Source organism: Cynocephalus volans, chromosome 4, assembly GCF_027409185.1.
Source record: "Cynocephalus volans isolate mCynVol1 chromosome 4, mCynVol1.pri, whole genome shotgun sequence".
Lineage (NCBI taxonomy): Eukaryota > Metazoa > Chordata > Mammalia > Dermoptera > Cynocephalidae > Cynocephalus > Cynocephalus volans.
The window spans coordinates 145,255,953-145,270,920 of NC_084463.1; the positions used below are offsets into that span (position 1 = coordinate 145,255,953).

General features: G+C 37.6%; 1 protein-coding gene across 2 annotated transcripts in view; it reads right to left on the reverse strand.

Annotated features, from left to right (window-relative positions):
- The window catches only part of CKAP5 (cytoskeleton associated protein 5), a 100,819-nt gene that overhangs the window by 71,874 nt on the left and 13,977 nt on the right, over positions 1 to 14,968 (reverse strand). The window contains exon 1 of one of the 2 annotated variants that reach the window (XM_063092488.1): positions 10,420 to 10,517. The exons of the other annotated variant lie outside the window; for it this stretch is intronic. The gene's annotated coding sequence lies outside the window, so the exon portion shown is untranslated. Of the gene's footprint in view, positions 1 to 10,419; positions 10,518 to 14,968 lie in introns of those variants that run through there. 2 annotated transcript variants of the gene reach the window in all.

Genomic DNA, 14,968 nt, shown 5'->3' on the forward strand with positions numbered 1-14,968 from the left:
ACATCAACTGAATGAAAAATGAAATTCTCCCATTTTACACTCCAGATTCACAATGATTAAGATTAATAACAAAACTGGTGGGCAGTGAGATTACATTAAAATTCAAAGTCTATGCCTCTTCCTTTACACCTTCCCTCCCATCAAAATGAAGGAAATATCTCAGAGAAAGTCATATGTTCAAAGAAAGACTGAATTGTAAAAGTGTATTAGAATAAATCAAACTTTCATTAAGACTCCAAAATCCCCAGGACCCCCAGGAAACAACAGCAGTGTTTTAGAGTACGAGTGAAACCTTAGTAGAGAGTATGCAGGAACTCAAATATAGCAATGGTGGGAGGTAAGATAGTACAACAATTTGGAAAACAGTATGGCATTATCTAAGTTGAAGATGCACATACTCTACCACTCAGCAACTCCATTCCTAGGTATATACCCTAGAAATTGATGCCAAGTGCACCAGAAGAACTACATAAGGATGTTCATAGTAATGTTGTTTTTAATAGTCAAAAGTTGGAAATACTTCACATGTTCACCGAAAGGACAATGAATAAAATACTGGTATATTCACAGAGTGCAATGTTAAACAACAATGAAAATGAATAAACTATGCAGTACTTTTCAAACTCTAGAGTGAGGGACCAGTCTTTTTTCCCTCCAATCAACTGTATACTGGTATGTTTGTAAAATAAAATAAAAATTATTAGATCTGTGTAGTTTTTAAGGTTCCCCAGGTGAATGCCAAATGGTCCAGCTGCTGTGGAAAACAATTTGGTGGTACTTCAAAAAGTTAAACATAGAACTATCATGTGACCCCACAATTCTATATCTAGGTATACCTATATATCCAAAAAAATTAAAAAGAGGTACTTTAACAAGTACTTGTACATGCATGTTCACAGCATTGCTATTCACAATAGCTAAAAAGAGCCCAAATGTCCATCAATGGATGAATAAATTGTGGTATGTACATTCAATGGAAAATCACTTGGCCATAAAAGGGCACAAAATACTGATACATGCTACAAGGTGGATGAACCTCAGAAACATTATCCTAAGTGAAAGAAGCCAAACACAAAAGGTCCCATACTGTTTTGCTCTGTTTATATGAACTATCCAGAAAAGGTAAATACATAGAGAAAGAATGCAGATTAGTGATTGCTAGAAATTGGAGAAAAGGGAAGAATAGAGAGAAAATGCTTAATGGGTATAGGGTTTTACACTGGAGTCATGGAAATGTTTTGTAACTGGATAAAGGTGGTGGTTGCACAACATTACGAATATACTAAATGCCGTTTCAAACAAACAAAAAATGGTTGTTTTTATGTTACATGAATTTCACCTCAATAAATTATTTTTTAAAAAGTTCCCCAGGTGATTCTAATGTGCAGCCTGGATTTAAAAACCTCTAAATTTACTTTCTTGGCAAAAGTTGAAGCTGCAAAAGCAATCTTTCAAAAAGAAACACTCAACGTAATCTTTTAAAACATTCTCCAACCAAGAGAATGTGAACAATAATATTCAATTATCAGTATTCTATGAGTTCACTACAATATTTTTTTTTTCCATTTGGTTCTCTTCTCCTTTTAGAACCATGAAGAAAAACCACTGCTTCATAAAAAATTTAGATGTCACTGTGTTATATTTTCTGAAATGGCATTTGTTACTTTATAGCCTGGGCTTCAAAAAAATTGTTAATGATTTTGCTTCTTTTTATTCAAAGGAAAGGCCTCCTTCATACTAAGATTTCTCCAGCCACTGAAATAATGAATACAGTGTTTGTGCATTGAGCCCTCTTGGTCTGTCTTTGTGTTTGTTTGTCTCCTTTCAGGATTGATATACTAAGAAAAAAAGACTTCACTATTTTTTCTCATAATTATTTTAATTTACAAATTAATTTTAGAATTCAATTTTTGACACACAAGTAAATACATGCAACATATAAGAGTTATAAAGCATTCCAATAAAATTGACACACTGATCTACCACCCAATCTAAAAATTAGAACACCATCAGTATCATTACTGCACCTGTGCATTTCCCCTCCCCCACCAACCTGCTTCCCACAGAAGCACTTTCCTGAAATTTACTTAGTTTTGTGCCATAAACACATAACAAAATTAATTGTGCTTCTTTGTGAGTTTTATAAAAATGTTATTATTTTTTCTCTCTATTTTGTTTATATAATTCACCCATCTGGCATACATATCATAGTTCAGTGGTACTCAAAGTGTGGTCCAAAGACTTGTGCTGGTTCACACCAGAAATGGAGATAAACATTTAGAAACTTTCACAGCACCTATTCTAACTTCTTTTACTATGGTGGATTTATTCAGCACAGCCAAAGTATAAAATGCAAAAAGGAGAGAGAGTAAAGGGATATAGAAGGAGGCTGGAAAGTAGTCAAGGTCAGACCCTCGAAGGTCTTGTGAACAATGTTAAGGAATTTGGATTTTATCCCAAAGGCAAAAGGAGACTCTGAAGGACTCTAAATAGGAAAATTACACATGCTATCAAATTTGTGTTTTTCAAAGACCATGTAATGTAAATGTAAAACAATGTAAAGAAGGCAGTAACAATGGAGGGAAATCAGTTAGAAAGCTGTGAAAAGAGTCTAAGTGGAAGATGATGGTATCCTGGACCTAAGGGTAGTAGCATTCTAAGCATCAAAGAATGTCCTTACTGAGTGAATGTAAAAGGGGTGTAAGAGAGGGATGGTGATGAAGTTTAGAACAAGTTGAGATGCAAGCTACACAGGTGTAGATATGGGCAGCAGGTGGACATTCAAGCCTGGAGCTCCAAAGAGAGATATGACCTAGAGATAAAAATGTTATCAGTACATAGACGTAATTAAAACCAAGGGAGTAGTTGACAGCACTGAGGGAGAGTAGCTAGTGAGAAGAGGGCCAAGGATAGCGTTCAGAGGAAAAAACCATTTATGGAACAGGTAAAAGATAAGCCCCTTGGTTCATCATGCACACTGCTTGGCACATATAAAATGATCAATAAATGTCTGCTGGGGAAGGAAAAAATATGCAATAATCCAAAAAGCAGTAGTACACTTTTCAAATTTAAGTTTTTGTTCTTTTTTTTTTTTTTGGTGGCTGGCCAGTACAGGGATGGAACCCTGGAACTTGTGTTATCAGCACCAAGCTCTAACCAACTGAACTAATTGGCCAGCCTAAGTTTTTGTTCTTGAGAAAATTTTTATTACTTTGAATTTCTCTCTGCAAATCTAAATTTAAAAAAAAGAAGAAAAATTCTGTATCTTCGAAACCACCACAAACTCAAGGTGAGACCTTCAGTAAGCTACTTAGGCAAGTGTATATTGCCTCAGCATATTTGTATGTACAGTGGGACTAACAGTACCTACCTCAGAGGGCTGTTGTATGAATTAAATGAGTTAGTACATATAAAACTCTCAGATAGGTACTTGGCATCTAGCAAGGACTCAATAAATGTTATCAATTTATTATCATTACCAATATTTAGCATTCCCAATTTGAAAACATTCATTTCTAAATTACAGTTGGGGGGCCGGCTTGTGGCTCACTCGGGAAAGTGCGGTGCTCATAACACCAAGGCCACGGGTTCGGATCCCATATAGGGATGGCCGGTTCGCTCACTGAGTGAGCATGGTGCTGACAACACCAAGTCAAGGGTTAAGATCCCCTTACTGGTCATCTTTTAAATAAATAAATAAATAAATAAATAAATACATTACAGTTGGGAGCTGGCTAGTTAGCTCAATTGATAACACCAAGGTTCGATCCCTATACTGGCCAGCTGCCACACACACAAGCACACAAAATTATATTACAGTTGACTTTATTTTGGATTTTAATAGGATTAAAAGAGCAAACACAAATATCCAAAACTAAATTTAGTTAGAAAATATTTTACTCATAATAGTTACTTGAAAATGACATGCTCATTAAAACAAATCATAAACTGAATACCTGAAAGAAAATAAAATATACATAGACCTTATTTTATTATAGTCACTTTACCTTCTTTTATTTATTCATTGATCAAATAAAGAACTGAAACTACATTTTTTCTTTTTAAATCTCTCAGTTTAGTTAATACTTGGAGGTAAGGCCAAGTATCTCTCTCTTGCTTATTCAAATATAAAATGGAATTATCATCGTTTATCTTTGATTTTGTCTTAAGAGTCTACAAAAAGGAGTTATTTTTCTGTGCCATAGACCCCTGGAGAAGTCTATAGGCCCCTTCACAGAATATTTTGTAATGCACAAAATATGTAACACTGTAGAAAATTAATTATCTTGAAACACAATTATCAAAATGTTTTGAAATGTGTATAACTTATGGGCTTCTCCATTAATATATTAAATAAAATCTAGCAGCAGGTTTAATAACTACAGTAATTTTGAAGCTAGGATGAGCAAAAATATTTTGAGATAGTATATCACATTCTTAGTCACATTTTGCAATGTGATTATAAAAATGATTTCTATTGGTGACATAGGTACAGGTTCTTCTAATATTATTGTGTTTTACTGCCTATGTTCTAAACTGGAGGAAATGCTAAATTTCAGTTAGAGGCTATTGAAAATAAAGATGTAATCATTTTTCTTTCCAAGTTCATGGAGCCCCTGAATTCTACCTCCAGGTTAAAATCCTCTGGTCTATAACCTTTCAGTTCTATGATCACTTGAAGCCTTCTTACCTTCAAAGACTTTAGGTCACAGTTTACAATCATCCCAAAGTCCCTACTTACAATAACAGTTAATACCAACCCTATATTTTAATAGCACTTCATATTTTACAAGTATTTTGACAACCACTCTCTTATTTGAGAATCTAGTAAGCAAGACATTTAAACACTTCTATGTATTTCCTAACATATACACAAGCACTCTGTTACTTATTCATTCTAGTTTCTTTTTTGTGTATGTGTGTGTTATTCTTAAGTTATGTTGTTCTTCCCTACTAAACTATAAGATTCTCTTGAGCAAGAGCTTTGTCTCATTCATCTCTATCCTAACAAGGCTTAAATAACCCAAGGTCACTTAAGTAGCAGAGACTAGCCTCAGAAAGGTTTCTTGATTCCTAATTTAGTGAAAGATTACTACAATTTATCTATATATAGTTTCTAGATAAATATATTGATAATTTAAAAATTATATAGGCTGGCCAGTTAGCTCAATTGGTTAAAGGGCAGCCTTATAACACGAAGGTCACAGGTTTGGATCCCCATATCGACCAGCCACCAAAAAAGAAAAAACAAAACAAATATATATTTACATAGAGAGAAAATTATTCACACTTCATAAATAATAGAACACATTTTGGTGATCACCTAACTCAATGAAAATGTAAAGAGCAAATGTGAGTATATGTGAAAGACAAGTTTATTTGCCCCAAAAGGACTTAGTAATTTAGAGAAATTGAAAATACAGTTAGTTGGGAAGGGGGAATATCCCTAATCAGCAGTTGCCAATAATCAAGCCTAACTACTAATTGGGCCTTTAATTAATTTGCCCCTGGATAAGGGAGGGAATGACCATAGTTTAATCGTGATTTGGGGCTATCCATGCAGTTCAACCTCTCCCCCTGACAACCCTTATTCCGTTGAGAGTTAACTCTACCAGATGAAAAGGAAAACCTTTCCTTGAGATTAACAAAAAACTAAATGGTGGTATATTATTATCTCTATGCTTCATTTTAGTTCTAAATTTCTGAATTTAACTTGAGAACTGTTTTTTTCTTTGTCATTAAAGTGACCACTTGTTTGAAAGCTAAACTTTGCCTCTATATGCAAATCTTAACTAATAATTATCACGAAGGAAGGCAAAATCCTCGGAAACATTTAGTATACACAGGAAGTAACAAAGAGGAACCTCAGAGTCATTACGAAATAGAATATATGTAGGATGAAAATTTCAGTTTTATGAAGGTCATACAAGTTAAAGGCCTGAATATTCTCTTTAGAGAAATATAGTACTGTTTTCAATATACAGAGCAAATTAAAACCAAACATTCATAATAACCAAAAAGTGGAAACAACCCAAATGTTCATCAACTGATGAACAGATAAATAAAATGTAGTAAATCCATACAGTGAAATATTATTTCTCAATATAAAGAAATGACATACTATACATGCTACGACATGGATGAACTTTGAAAACATTATGCTATGTGAAAGAAGCCATTCACAAAGGACCATATATTGTATGGTCCAGAATACAAAACATCCAGAATAGGCAAAGAAAGTAAATCAGTGGTTGCCTAGAACTGGAGTGTTTGAAGGTATTAGTGGGGGGATGGCTAAGAGGAGTGAGGATTTCTTTTTGGGGTAATAAAAATGTTCTAAAATTGATTGTCGTGATGGTTACACAAATCTGTGAATATACTAAAGGCCATGGAACTGCACACTTCAAATGGGTGAATTGTATAGTATGTAAATTATGTATCTGATTGTGGGGAAAATAGGATAATTTAGTCAGGCTCCCTCAGCTCAGGTCTGGTTGGGGGTTGAGCAGCACATTTCTTGTAAACAAGTTGTGTGTGGGTGGAGTTAGTGCGCATGTGCACCAATGTATCTTTTTAGTTTTGTTGCTATTGTGTGTTCTTCAGTTTGTGAAGCAGAAGCTGGCTGGCAGAGCTTGAGTCTAAAAATAGAGCATGTTTACTCTGCTGGCAGCTGCTCAGTTTTTCTTTGGACTTTGCCAGTAGCAGTTGAGTTTCAGAGTTTCTCTTTGGACTGCGTATGTATTAGACATGTGTGTGCTCAATAAAGATTATTCCTTCTTCAACCAAGGCTCCAAGGACCTTTTTGCCGGTTGCCTAACTCATAGACCTGCATGTGAAGGGTTTGTGAATGGGCTCAGGGATCTGTGAGCTCCAGACCCCAGCTCTAGCTTGGCACTCATTAAAGCTGTTTAAAAAAAACCCAAACTAACAAAGTTTACTAACAAAAGTTCTGAGGAGATAAAATGATTTGTTAAAGCTAGGAATCATTTTACATGTACATGGGTTGGCTGTAAAGGTTAGAGTCCTTCCTAATACTAGGGTCTAATAAGCGATTACTCTATTCCAATTTTACCTAAAGTATTCCTTCACTGAATTTCCCTACGAGTAAACCATGATGTCCTCAAGGACTTCAGAGTAGTACAAATGAGACATGTAAACAAATAATTACAATATAAAATACTTTGTATGTGGAAAGTACCATAAGCAGGGGACAAATAAGGTCTATGGGAGTTCAAAGATGGGATTAAACACAAATGAATGGGGGATGAAAAGACCTCATAGAAAGCTGGCATTTGAACTCAGTGATGAATGACAGGTGAATTTTTCAAAAAAAAGGGGGCGGAAGAGTAAATATTCTAGACCGAGGAAAGAAGGAAGACAAAGGTTTGGAAATAGGAAAGTACTGATCGTGTTTAGAGAACACTGAACGGTTGCATTTATTGGCGTGTACAACCAGAAAGGTAGACTAAGGTCATATCATAGAGATAATTATTAGTATTAAAGCTAAGCAGCAGAGGATGACGATGAATTGATGCAGGGCAATGACACAATCCTATCTGCTTTTAGAAAGATAAATCTATATGGAATGATTTAGAAGGGAGAGCAAAGAATCTTTTTTTTTTTTTTTTTGGTGGCTTGCCAGTTTGTGGAGATGAACATTCAACCTTGGTGTTATCAAAATAGTAGAGAGTCTTAATAGGAAATTACTGCAATACTTTAGGACTAAGATGAATAGAAGCCAGAAGTAGGGGTCTTGACAGTAGGAATGAAAAGGGTAGGCAGGGGAGACTGAAGAATCAATAAGCCTTAGCAACTAAGAATATGGGACTAGGGGGAAGAGTCTAGTAGAGAGCAGGAGGCTCCCGTGAGAGACAGGGAGAATAATGATGCCAGTGGCAAAAAAATAGATCAGAAGGAAATTCTGGATTGTTTGCTTTTGGGGAATGGAGAAGAGGCGAAAAATATGAGTTTGGTTTTAGACTTGACAAACATGATCTTCAAGTAATTGGAAATGTGGCACTAGGGATGAACAGGTCTGGATTTTATAAACATAGACATAGGAAACCAAGTTTTCATTAAATAGCAGGGTTTGATGCCTTAAGAGCAAATAAAGTTGCCAACAAAGAGAAGCATTAATAAAATTAACTCGACTTATATATAATACTGGCTATGGTTCATTCAATCTAGCCCTTATTACAAATATTCAGAAATATTAATTATTCAGAGCTCTTAGGAGGTTTTACCCCAGACTAAAACAGAGGCAAGGGCAAGGAGACCAGCTAAAATAAATCTGTTCTATAGAAGTATTATAATCTTATACCACTGATATATCTAAAAATGCCTTCCAAAGTGCTCAAATACCATATAGTCCACACTGTTGCTGAAAAAGGGTTAGAGATAATTGTTTATTTATAGACAAGAGGTTCAGAAATGTTTTCAAGGTTATACATAAAGGTAGAACATAGAATAAGCTCCAAACTGTATTAGGATTTACAATAAACTCCAAACTTTTTTCAGTTTTAGTATTCAAATAAATAATAAATTTCCTATTAAAAATGCATTATGTCCTTTCATAAAATATAGACCCTAGCAACCTATACATTTTCTCATTCATCAATGAGCTAAAAGTAACAGAGATTAAGTAACGAGGAATGTTAGAGCTGGGCCGGGAACCTATGTCTCCTACCTCTCAATCTACCACTCTTCCCTACCAAAAAGCGCCCAAGTATGGTGTCCTTTTATTTAAAATTTTTGCATTTTAGGGCCAGCCTGTGGCTCACTTGGGAGAGTGTGGTGCTGATAACACCAAAGCCATGGGTTCTGATCCCTATATAGGGATGGCCGGTTAGTTCAATTCGGAGAGTGTGGTCTGACAACACCAAGTCAAGGGTTAAGATCCCCTTACTGGTCATCTTTTAAAAAAAAAATTTTTTTTTTTGCATTTTGACAGCCTATAGGAATAATTATAGAGCTACTATACATATTGCTTTAGCCTTCTACTTGGAAAGAAGCATTGGTCATGCAACGATTTCATGACAAATTTCCAAGTTCTTGACCTACAAAAGCTCTTACCATCACAATACAAGAGATCTGGATTATTCCTGAATTCTCACTTCTGGCTGAGGAGATGCTACCACAGAAGCACAGAGTGAGTCTGAGGGAAGTTTGAGGAAAATTTCTGCATACTCAAAAAGCAACCCCTTTGAATGAACATTGAGATGTGATGATAGACTCATTCAAAAAAAGGACAGTAATTATAAAACAAAGATAAAACAGAATGTACATATACATGCCCACAAATCTTCTTTTTTTTTTTTTTAAAGATGACCGGTAAGGGAATCTTAACTCTTGACTTGGTGTTGTCAGCACCACGCTCTCCCAAGTGAGCTAACCGGCCATCCCTATATGGGATCTGAACCCGTGGCCTTGGTGTTATCAGCACCACACTCTCCCGAGTGAGCCACAGGTCGGCCCCATGCCCAGAAATCTTTACTCAAACCATGTTTAGAAAGGACAACTGGATTAAAGAAGCATAACAATTATGTAATTGTCATAGAAAATTTAAGATTTTTATTACTTGGCCCAGGCCAGACAAAATCCTATCTCTAAATAGCAGGTAGCATAAATGACAAGACTTTCCCTCTTTTAAAAAACCTCACTGCCTCCAGGTATTCCCCATTAACAAGGACAAGTGTCATCCTCTTGCTGGAGTATTCTGCATTATCAGGGGACCAGAAATCTCAACTGCTTCTCTAGCAGGTTATCTCAACAAACTTTGGTGTGTTTGCTTTCCTAGTCCTGGGACAGTGACTTCACACAAATTCCTTCAGAGATGGAGAGGGAGTATTCACATCAACAGAAACGAAGGTTAACAGGACTCTCCCTAATAGATGGTCACTGTCGATGTATTCAAAAGGGGACCGGATAATAACACAGGCCTCTGGGGAAATGGAAAGTTAAAACCTATTGTGAACTAGGTCAGCTTTGAGAGTTACTGCTCCACTGTACCAAGGTAGCTGAAAACTTAAATGCTTACTCATCCCAAAGCTACCTAGGACTCCAAATTCAAGGCTAAGGACCAAAGGCCCAGAGCACTAGATTCAACTCCACCCATCCAATTCAACTGGGTTATACTCTGGTAAGAGCAATCTTCTTCTCACCCCAAGAAGGAAACAGGCTGGGGCAAAGCCAGGTCGTGGGCACCTCTCACTCACTGCATATCCAAACAAGCACTCTAAGGCCGCTGTTACCACCCAGAAGTAGAGCAGATGCCCAGGCTTTAGCTCACTGCAGCCGGCATTGTTTACGCTCTTTGGCCGCCTTAGCCTCTGATAGATCAGGAAAGTCCCCTGCACTGTCCACCAGGACTTCCGGCACGGGCATGGGATGCTTGACCCTTGCCCGCAGTTTGACACTTACGCTCCCCGCGCAGGGAGAGGTCGGGGGCCCTAAGGTCCGAGCAGGATCAGCAGGAACACCGGGCAGGCGGCGGCGGCATTGGTGCTGCAGGACCACTGGGAAACGCCTCCTCCGGGGGCGGGGCAGAGTGCTGCTGTCAGAGTGCCCGCCCCACCCTCACTGCCGCTCCCCGCACACACTGAAGGCTTAAAGGAACCGCATACCTCCGGCCAGAGGTTTGCAGGCCTCAGGATGCTGCTTCCAGCCGACAGCCTTTCCAGGGCAAGAGGCAAATGGAGGACCAACTAGGGAAACTCCACTGTGGTTGGGTGGACCTCTTTTTTGGTGGTAACACAGGTAATGTTCCAGAGACAAAGGAGATGACCAGATCCCACTATCACAATCCTAATCCCTCCTCCAGGGTGAAAAAAATTACTGCAGATAACAGCCAAACATCAGGGTAAATACATAGTCCCCATTATGTAAGCTGCTTATTCCATTAACCTCCCTTAGACTTGAGCAGTTTTTCCAATGGCAACTCAAAGGCCCGGGAGAGAATTCTGGCAGCCTGCAATGCTTCACCTCACCCTCTACGGCACAAGGAATCCTAGACAATGACACAAGATGGGTAGGAAGGTAATAAGAGGTGAAATAGAAAAATAAACCTTTCCCTTCATTTGAGTAAAATAAGATCTTTCAAAAACTGTCCAAGGATTCACTACAAGTCTATTGAGGTAAAGAATACCTTGCATGCAAATGGAAAAATGATGCACAGTCATCTAATTATAATGAAGAGTTCTTGAGAAAATTTTAGTAGAAACTGAATTAATACCTCAGGGAGTTAAGTCTTGGTCTCTGGATCTCCAAAGGTTATCAGTGAGTTTTAATTTTCTTTTCATAGGAGTTTTTCCTCAATCTTAGTTTATAAGGTTTGACTGCATTTTGTGTCTCCAATATTCCTGTTTCTAACAGGAAAGATATTTATGTGCTTTTAAAGTCTGTATTCCTCCACCTAATTTAGATGAATGTGAATAAACACACCTTACTAAAGCCTTAGGCCATCATCAGACCAGGATCAGAATCAATTTAGTGAGGCTAAAAACCATTTATAAATAACCTAACATCTCCAATCCTGTACAGGGGTTCAAGTAGAAATTTAGATTTCAAAGGACAGGCAGACTGCTCTACTAGGGAGCGAACCCAAGTTACTCTTATTCTGAAGGTCTTAGAGAATTCTAGGCTAAAGTTGTTGAGTAAAGAGAAACTGATTAGGATTAGAATAGTCTGATTTTGATCTGCCGAGACAATCTCATTCTTCATTCTAAGTGCATTTAACTGTGAAGGATACTTCAGAATTATGTAATCAGAACCTTCTTTCATTATATCCCCATCAAGCTTATCGCACTATTCTAAGGGTAATAGCTTGAATATCAGCCTTTTTCATCAAACTGTGAGCGCCTCAAGGGCAAGGGCTGGAATGTATCTTAATTATCTTTTTCTCCCAGTGTGTGATACAAAATAAATACTCAAGAAACATTTATCACAAAAGTATGATCAATACTTCCTGTTATATAGCTTTCTAGTGATACACGAATCTACATAACCACAATAAGCATAGCACAGTGAGTGTATGTGTGCATGTGCACACACAAATATCCAGTGCTGCACTATTAGTGAATTAAAAATTAGCGAAAAAAATCCACTGACTGACTGTACAGCTCAGTTTCAGACATCAGAGCTCAAGATTATTATTACTATAGGGATTTCTATCTTAGTTCCTAAATGCATAAACATTTTATATAAATATTCCTGAATAATTCTTGGATTTCTTACCAAATGTCACAGCCCAAACATAGCCCATCTTATTTTGCTTATTGATCCCTTTCCTTTACTATAACATGAAAACACTTAACTGGACAATGTAGGGAAGCAAAAAATGGCTTCCCTCCACCCTTTAGATTCTTTGTCTGGGCTACAAATTAAATTGACATGAGACAGATTAACAGGAGAAAAACCATTTTAACTACATTTTAATACATGGGAGGAGTCCCACAAAATATGAGACTCCAAGAAGGATCAGAGATTGAAGCTTATATAACAGCATCCTGAGCTACAGAAAGGAGTATAAGCAGGTGTTATAGGGTCTTGGGGCCTCTGGGGTTGGGGAGTGACCACTCAAGTTATAGGACGATGAGGGAAGGAATTGTATGGTGAATAAAGGTTATCTTGTTATGAAGATAAAAAGTCAGACAATAAAAGTTATCTTGATACAGATACTTTACTAATGTAAATTTCCTTTATAGATGTAAATAATAATTCATGTGTTAGAAGGCAGCATTTCTTGTGCTTTAAAAAAAAATTCTTCATTGTACTGTTTTTTCTGCAACAAATTAAATATAAAGTGCTATATATATCTGTTAAATAAAATATACAGTGTTCAAATATTTATTGTCTAGCTTACCTGCCATATGCCTTTTAAAGCAAAAAAGCAAATGTATAACACCCTCAAACTGGCTGCTTCTACCTCCCAGTGTTCCCAGCTCTCAGAACAACATTAAATAAGGATCAAACTGGGAGAAGGGAGATGCCTGAGCTAAGAGCTTTTTAAAGTCAGGTTTACTGAGACATAACTTAGGTACAGTAAAATTCACCCTTTTTAGTATACAGTTCCATGAGTTTTGACAAACATATAGAGTCATGTATCCAACACCACAATCAAGAACATCTCCACCAGCCCGAAAAATTCTCTTGTACCTGTTGTAGGCAACCCTAAATTTGTACTTCCAAAAGGATGACTCTTATTAGGAAAAGCAACTATAAATGTAACACCTCAAAGGCACAGAACCTAAACATTATGTCAAAGCAAGGCAACAAAACGGTCTAAAATAAGGCTTAGATTTAAATCTTTTTCTTTTCCATTGTAAAAGTTTCTAGTGAGTTAGGGGGCAGAGAGGGAGACATCCTTACAAAATGGAGATTTCCTTTATAGATATAAATTTATTACAAAGAGTTTCAAAATAGTCAGCTAAATGCCAGACAAGTACATTTTAGATGGGTGGTCTTTTCAATTTAGCTTGTTTCTTAATTAGATTCCTGACTCCAGAGTGAAGTCCATTAACAAATAAGATAAAGAAAGCATTCTGTATGCCCTGATTCAGAAAAAGAACAAACCTGAGGGCCTAAGCTTTATAAACACTTCAACTTTGTTTTCACCTTTGGGGTGGGATAGTAACTAAGGTTAATAGATTCAATTTTTCTTATCAATTAGTCACTTAAGCTTTCCAGGACTCATTCTTCCTGATTTCAAACATACTACAAAGCTACAGTAATAAAATCTGCATAGAACTGGCATGAAGACAAATAGACCGATGAAATAAAAGAGAGCCCCAAAACAAACCCTCACATATATGGTCAAATGATCATCAGCAAGGGTGTCAAGACCACTCAAAGGGGGAAGGACAGTCTCTTTGGCAAATGGAGCTGGGAAAATTGGATATCCACATGCAAGAGAACAAAGTTGCACCCTTATACCACATACAAAAATTAACCCCAAATGGGCCAAAGACCTAAACAAAATCTAAAACTATAAAACTCCAAGAAAAAAAGCACAGGAAGAAAACCTTCATGACACTGAACATGGTTGCAAAATGATTTTTTTGGATATGACACAAAAAACACAGGCAATAAAAGCAAACAAAAACTTTTGTGCATCAAAGGACACAATCAACGGAGTAAAAAAGGCAACCTATGAAATGGGAGAAAATATTTGCAAATCATCTATCTGATAAGGGCTTAATATTCAGAAAATATAGAGAACTACTTCAATTCAACAACAAAAAAATCTGATAACCCCATTAAAAATGGGCAAAGGACTTGAACAGACAGTTCCTCAAAGATGATATAGAAAAGGCCAACAAGCATATGAAAAGATACTTGCAATGGTGCAGCCCAGTGACCATTAGCTAAGAAGATTATTACAAAGGAAAGGGATTATCAAAAGAAGGAGAAAAAGGCCCTAAAGGCATTGCAGAAGGCTCTGGGGCCAACCCTTCCATTTCACACCCAAAGGCCTAGGGAGACAGAATGGTCTTGGCAAACAGGCCCGAGGCACCCTCCATGGGCTCGCTGCCCAGGACCACCTGGAGAAGCTGCTTCCAGCACCAGCACGGCAGCTGCTTTGGCTGCTCCAGCCGTGGCTAAATTGGCCCCAGATATGGCTGGACCGCAGCTTTGGAAAACACAAGCAGGAAGTCTTGGCGGCGTCAACATGGTGTTATGTCTTTAGGCTCACAGAATGTCAGAGCTAGGAAGGCTTGGGAGCCTCCACCCAGATTTCAAAGTATGTATGGAAAAGTCTGGGGGCCCAGGAAGAGATCTGTCACAGGGGTGGAGTCACTGCCGACAGCCTTCGTTAGAGCAATGCCGAGCAGAAATGTGGGGTCAGAGTTGTAGCAGAGAAACCCCAACAGTGCCATGCCTAGTGGAGCCATGAGAGTGGGACCGCCATGGAGACCCCAGACCTGTGGAGCTACCAGAGTGGAACACCAGCCTGGGAGAGGTGAAGTGTGGC